The sequence below is a fragment of the Chelonoidis abingdonii genome, chromosome 1 (genome assembly GCF_003597395.2).
Source record: "Chelonoidis abingdonii isolate Lonesome George chromosome 1, CheloAbing_2.0, whole genome shotgun sequence".
In the NCBI taxonomy this organism is placed as follows: domain Eukaryota; kingdom Metazoa; phylum Chordata; order Testudines; family Testudinidae; genus Chelonoidis; species Chelonoidis abingdonii.
Window position 1 is genome coordinate 265,439,887 of NC_133769.1, and position 7,735 is coordinate 265,447,621.

The window sequence follows — 7,735 nt, forward strand, 5'->3', positions numbered from 1 at the left end:
TCATTTATGAATATATTGACTAGAACTAGATCCAGGATAGATCTCATCTTATAGTAGGTTAATCTAGGTGATACTTCCCCGGTTTGCTATTGAGATGGTCACGTGAGACAACATCAAAAGACTTACTAAAGTCAAGATATATGATATATGGCGTATCATGGCAATTTCTGCAGTTGACTTCTATTTGTAGCCTGTTTACAGACTATAATCAGCTGGGGAAATCACCTGTGATGATTTTTTTATGAAAGCTGTTATGCAAAATAAATGATATTACATAGCAAGTTTTGATTATGCAAGTAGAGAATACTTCTTGTGAGTATTCACAAGTTTGCTAATGTCCATAAATATTAAGGTAAAAGTTGTTGGATTCAGATAACATGGTTAGTGAACAAGTACAGGCTCACGCAGGTTGTCTATAGAACCTGGTTCTATAGAATCAAAGGCAGTTAATCCAGTTTAGTAAGTATATAAACTGGTATCTGGTATTATGTGATATCAGTGTGACACCAATTGTCTCTATTTACATATATCAAGCACCTACTAATAGAGTTTACACAGTACAGAAATATAGTATTTCAAATAAATCCCACATCTCAGTTGAATGCCATAAACACTGGGCTACAGAGACACTGTCTGTCAATGTCTTCTGTTAGAGCTGTTCCTCTTTGTATATATAGTTAAATGTTCCTTGGGAAAGACAAAGAGAGACTGGCTCCAAAGCTGAGTGGTTAAACCACGCACCTGGGATATAAAAGACTCGGGTTCATGTTCTTGCTCTATCTAATCCAGAGTAGTGAATTGAACTTGGGTGTTCCACACCCTCGGTGAGTGACCTAGAGACCCACTAGTCTACTGGCTATTCTGATTAGTTGGTTTTGAAGAGAAATTCAGTTCTGGATCCGAGAAACCTTCCCAATTAAATTTTCATTGAAACCAATACACTTAAAATTTCAGTTTCGATGAATCAACATTTTTCCAATGGAAAAAAACATTTCATCAAAATGTTCCGAACCAACCCTACTCCTGAATAATGCTCACATCATGTTCCACTTAAATATATACACCAGTTTATCTGTTTTTTTTTCTATACTGCATAATTGACATTCATAAATTAATATTGTTTTTTGTAGATAATTCACATGGCACCTTTCATTTTAGGATTGTTTGCACTTTATACATAGTAAGTGTCAGACTCTGTGAAATATAGTGTATATTACAGATAAGTAAACTGAGGCACAGGGAGGCGATTGACTGGTCAAAATTAATCTTTTGTCAGAATCAGGATTCCTTCTCCAACCAATAGACTATGATCTACCACATATTACAAAGAATATACTTGTTATTTTCATTATACCAACAGGTGTCAATATATGGTATTAGATCAATCGAACTATTGAAAGCATGGTGGGGTATATATTAAATACGGAGAGAATCATTTGGGTGAGGTAATATCTTTTATTGGACCAACTTCTGTTGGTGACAGAGACACATTTGAAGCTTACACAGAGCTCTTCTTCAGGAGTGAAGTGCTCTGTATAAACTCTAAAACTTGTCTCTCTCACCAACAGAAGTTGGTCCAGTACAAGATATTACCTCTCCCACCTTGTTCTCTAATATCCTGGGACCAACACAGCTACAACAACACTGTACACAGAATCAGTTGTAATTTCAAACTTTATCTGAGAACAATAGAATACATATATCATCTGGACTGCTGCCATGATAATCATTTATTGTTAATACGCTCCATGTAAGCAATTACAAAGGGGTTAACATAAACCACATTAGTGACACTATTTTCAGTTGTCACATAAAAACCTTGCCATGTCTGCTGCCATTGCAAATATTCTAAAAATAATAGCTCCGTGGTTCTTGAAGTACCACCTTGGAAATAATTATAGATAATTATTGAACTTAAAATTTTACTGACGCTAATAAAAACTATAACTGATAAGATCAAACATGCCTACATTGAACTAAACCCTCTAGCAAATTAGTCCTTTCAAGTATCAGCTGTTGAATTTTCTGTGTTTAAACTTTTTAATCTCAGTTTTCCTTTTTTTTTTTTTTAATTAAAAACAGGCATAGAAAGAGGAAAAATAATCAGTTAAACTATATTGCTTTTCAGCCTCTGATAGAAGAAATGTCGTTACTAAATCTTTCAGATACTTTTGAATGAATACAGAATGGAAATTTTCATTATCCAGCAAACTAGATAAAATATTAGCCAGTAAATAACGTGTTTAAAAATAAAAATAAATTATATATTGGGAAACCAGGAAATTGTATGGGACTCCGTTAGTAGGTGTTTCCCCACAATGGCTGCTTGATAGTCAGCAAATGCAACTCTTCACATGTATGAAGCAGTTGTATACCTAACAGGCTCAAGTTACCATTATGAAGGAAAGCGTGTCTTAAGAAAATACATTCCACAGGACTAAACCAAACAAAATCAGTTTTCTTTAAAATAAATTATTCAGCTGGATTGTTTTACTGCTTCAGGTGATGGACTCTTTAATGGGTTGGATCTGGATCACATGTAAATATTCTCCCTGACTTTATCCCCTAGTCTGTGGCTGTTGATGTTCAGGCACTCCAATGTGCTCCTTAATCCTGCAGACTGCATTGGAGTTTAATTGAGGGGAAACAGCACCATCTACTGTGACCTGAAGGCTTTGTCCTATTTGGTAAAATTATGAAGAGCAAATAGGCCGGAGTGTATTAAATACATCTCTTTGAAATTCCTTCCGGTGTTTAGGTTCTGTGCCTTTTTCCAAATTCTTTCTAATTTTTTTAGAACCATAGTTTATCTGTAAAGTACAGGACACGTGTATAATTAAAAGGAGCATCAGAGAATGGTACATCTCTACACAAATAAGATTACAGAATAATATTAATCTGATCATGATTTAGTAATGTTTTGTGTTTTTAAATCACAGTCATTTTAGATGGCTTCGTTGGGGTTTTCTTTACAGAAGTGGGAGAGTAGTGATATGTTATGGGTTTATTTTACTCAGGTGATATTCTCTTAAAATTTGCTTTAAGAACCAGCATCAGTGTAGGTGTGCAGTACACTATGTGCTTCTGATAATGACAGTGCTATTGTCATCCATCTATTCTTCTGATTCTTCTCTTTTTCCAGACTGTCTACAAAGCCTGGCTCTGTTCCCAGTATTTTGAAGTCACACAGTTTCACTGCAGCAACAGAATTCCTTGCAAGCAATACTGTTTGGAGGTTCAGACAAGGTGTCCATTTATATTACCAGACAATGATGATGTCATCTATGGAGGACTATCAAGTTTCATCTGTACAGGTACGGTGCAGATCAACATGTCTCACTAGTTTTAATTCCATACTTAACTTTGATGAGCATGGCTAGCCATGTTGTTTCCTAATAGTTTTAACTATGAGATCCTGAAGGGATGCTTCATCAAACAGTTTCTGAAAGGTTTTAGGCATTGAATCAATACTTTCTATGCCACATTTTCTATAGTTTACCTATGACCAGAGTAATTAACTTGACAAAAGCACATTTCCAACAGAAAAATATTCTAATAATTTGTTATGCTTAATAATTTTAGTGAGAAGAGGTAACTTCTGTGTTATGTAATACTAAGACATTGCAGCCAGAATAGTGACTTAAGCTGTGAGGCTAGTGTCTGCCACACTCGCCTTCCCCAGCATTCTCACATCTTATGTCTACCACACATTTATAGTAATTTGCTAGTCATGTTCTCCTCCTAACTTTTAAATGAACACTATCAGGATAAAATCAAGGGTAATTTCATATTCTCCTGTTGGGCCTGGGACAGAGAGCCCAGAAAACTCTATACAGTGGAGGAATGTGGAGGATTCCGAAGAGGATATGAGGACCTAAATTTGCAGAAGTTTAGGATTCATAGCTGAACTTTTCTTCCTTCCCCATGGATCCAGGATCATCTACAATGATCTATGGGTCTTCTTCCCCAGTGTTGGCTGAGCTGCCTCTGGCAGATGTATTGCCTCCCCAGGCAGATGTTTTGGGCATCTGGTGAGTGAGGTAGCTATGGGAACTAATGTTGTTCAGAACAGCACTAACTGTCTCTGAGGATGTTCAGGGAGTCTGGAGAGGAACACTCCACAGAGAACAGATGCTCCTGCTCTGGCTATACCCTGGTCTCACCTTCGGAATCCCAACACTGGTAGATTTGGAATAAAGGGGCTTCAGTGGGCTTTGGTGGAGACAGTGTCATAGAGCTGCTGCTCCCTATGCAGATCTTCCCAATCTAGTTCTCCTAGACTTCTGTTACTTTAGCAAATACTGTTTCCCCAATAGTTTTAATGATAAAATATTATCCATGTAACGATATTTCTTTAGGTATGCACCTTGATTGTTAAAATAGTGTACTTCTTGCTCTTCACTCATTTTTGACAATGAAACTCAAATACTGACATGGAATGTCCCAGACCTTCAGATAATCAGTGGGTTGAAACATCAAAGGAAGCTAGGTTCTTCAGTCCCAGAGTGCAGACCTCAGAGTTGCTCCCCTCCATTCTTGATTGTTAGCCAGAATGATGCCACGTACTCTGCCACTCAAAGACTGTACTCTGGGTTCTCCAGGTTTGGATCATAGTTTAAAATATTCCACCAGCTTTCCCCGTGCCAGTTAGTTCTATGAGAATAGTACATGCTCTGGATCCTCCAAGCTTAGCACTGTGAATATCTGTTGTTGTACCCTTGGGAAGCCAATTGATGGAACATCAGTGGCTTCATCCCAGGTTTGGGAAACCTGGATTGCAATGAAAATGTCCCATTGGGCCTTGGAGAAGACACACCCAATCTTTGGGTTACATTAAACAATGTTTAATTAACCAGATGTTTTGGACACCTGGGATTCAGTTACGTAAAAGAGTTCTGTGCCCTGTAGAATTAATTCCATACTGTAATGTGCTAGGACAATGGCAAAATGCTGTTGTATTTGGATTTCCTTCATGGCAGATGAATTTTAACATAATGGTTCAAATTTTCAAAAGCCACTTCTCTTTTGGGTACCTCACTTCATTGGCTGCTAACTTTAGAAGCCCACATCCTGATTGTTGAAGGCACTGAGCACCCAAATTGTGATCTAAAGTCAGTGGAAGATGCAGGTGCTCATGACCTATAAAAAACAGGTTCTAGGTTTCTAACATTGGGTCCTCAAATATTGACATCTGACCTCTTCCCAAGCCAGCCCAAAATACATGACCATTACAAAGCTTTCTTAAGGTCAAGGCAAATGGGCTCTGACACACTAAAGTAAGGAAAGGAGCAAGTTTCATGATCAAGAATTTCTTAAGGACAGTGCTCTGCAACACGCTTTAGCTCTTTCAAACCAAGGCACCGTTAGCTTGAGCAACTCTGCTGTGCCTAACTGTGACAATATCTTGCAGGGAGAAAGTCGGCAGGTTCTCCTGCAAGATTTTGACTTTTACTTTTATAGAGATCCAGCAGGAACTGAATCTGATTGTGTTAATGGGAGATTTATGGAGATTTGCTTGCCCCCGGGAGGGGCAGGACTTTGACTGGAGCTGATTGCATTACACCAAAGCTTGTCTGGAAAAGAAAGGAATCCCTGTGTTTATGGGGTGACCTTCTCTATGAGAAATTACAGCCCTCCAGCTCCCCTGTTTTTCTTTAATGAGGTTTCAGGAACAATAGTTTCACAATCGAGGTTTCTCTTCTTCCTCTCCATGGTAACAGGCTATTTTCTCCAGGTTCCACTAGAGATTTAGGCCAAATGGAAAGACAGACTGATTGACTCCTGCAGGAAGATGTTTCCTTGTATTACTGCAGAAGCCAAGAAAGCTGAAAAGGTGTATTGGTAGTTACTGTTTTTATTTGATATTGAATGCAGCACATAGCCCAAGATGAAAATATTAACATCACATGCTGTTTTCTAACTGTGCCTAGATAAGAGGATAGAGAGGGCTTTTTCACTCAAAATAATGTGAACTGTGATTGCTATACAAGGCTTTTAACTATTAGTATACTGTAGACTGTGACTTTTGATGGAGCAGGAGAGACACCTAGTGGGGAAAAGGTGACATCTCAACATCTTAAGAAAAGCCAGGTGGCTTACTGGTTTGAAACAGGAAAGAATAAATATTATTTATCTAAACCTGCCTGAAAAGAAACTTTGTGTATTATTTATAATATGGGGATTCCCCTTACTTTTCCAGAGCATGATGTTAGTGAGCAAAGCACTGGGGTGGAATTAAGGACAGGTATTTCCTTGGAAGGGTCAGATGGGAAGAAAAGAGGCACTAGCAATTCTTACCCGTAACACTTTCCAAATCATTCTATTGCTAGAACATCTGGCTCTATGTATTTAAATTGCTTCTCTCTGTTCTTAAAAAAGTGGTTGCATTTTGGGTTATAAAATCTAATGGATTAGATCCTCACTTGTGACTGAGAATCATACAGAAAGGGGCAGCAGTGGAGGTGCAAGACACTCTTTGTTCTCTTTCGGCCCTACCCAGCATCATTTAGAGCAATTTAAAGGTTTCTCTAAATTACATGGACTCCCAATGACATATACTTTTGTGTCCTCCAAAGCAGTGGTTCTCAACCAGGGGTACATGTACATGTACAGAGGTCTTCCGGGGGTACATCAACGCATCTAGCTATTTGCCTAATATTACAACAGGTACATAAAAAGCACTAGTGAAGTCAGTACAAACTAAAATTTTATACAGACAAAATGAGAAAGTAAGCAATTTTTCACTAATAGTGTGGCTGTGATACTTTTGTATTTTTATGTTTGATTTTTGTAAGCCAGTACTTTTTAAATGAGGTGAAACTTGGAGTACACAAGACAAATCAGACTCCTGCCTCTGTGGGCAGTAAGGCCTAGCACTAGAAATACCCTGATTCCCAGGGCAATGGGGCCTAGCGGCCAGATCCAATACCAACACCCTGCATCACAGGGCAGTGAGGCCTAGCAGCCAGAATCCACAGGTTCACTCTTGTCTGCAGGGCAGTTCGGCTAAGGGGCTGGAGTCAATAGGCTGGAGCCGCTTGCCAGATGGGGGCAGCCATGGTAGGGAGACTTGGGCCTTCCCTGTTTCACCAGTTCTCAGCTCAGGACCCTGATAGTGGTGACTTCCGAGTGGCATCCTAGGGTACCTGGGCACTTGCCTGAGTCTCAGTATCTCCAGCTCCTGAGCTGGAGCCTGCAGCATGCATCCTTCCTCTCCGGCGACTAGCCCTGACTGAGCTGGGCTGTTCCCACTTATACTGGTGCAACATCTTGATCATGCCCAGAAGAGACATAGGGGTGTGGCTGTCATAAACAGATAGCTAAGGGTTAATGTTTCTTTTACCTGTAAAGGGTTAACAAAGGGACCCAAACACCTGACCAGAGCATCAATCAGGAAACAAGATTTTTCAAATCTCAAGGGAGGGAAGTTTTGGGTGTGTGTTTTTTGTCTTGTCTCTGTTGCTCTCTGGTCTCTGAGGGGATCACTCTATCTCCAGGCTTTCTAATCTTCTATTTCCAAGTTGTGAGTACAAAGGTAGAAAGACAATAGGCTTATATTTTTTTTTTGTATTTACATGTGTGTAGTTTGCTGGAATGTTTTAAATTGTATTTCTTTTTGGATAAGACTGTTTATTCATTTTTTTTTGTTAAGCCAATAACTCTGTATATTGTCACCTTGATACAGAGACCATTTTTATGTCTTTTTCTTTCTTTTTATATAAAGCTTTCTTTTTAA

At 38.8% G+C, this 7,735-nt stretch overlaps 1 long non-coding RNA gene across 1 annotated transcript in view; it reads left to right on the forward strand.

Annotated features, from left to right (window-relative positions):
* Positions 1–3,150: 3,150 nt before the first annotated feature.
* LOC116830544 (uncharacterized) overlaps positions 3,151–7,735 on the forward strand; it is a 15,885-nt gene continuing 11,300 nt past the window's right edge. The window contains exon 1 of the long non-coding RNA XR_012654997.1: positions 3,151–3,314. This is a non-coding gene — a long non-coding RNA (uncharacterized LOC116830544). The remainder of the gene's footprint in view (positions 3,315–7,735) is intronic.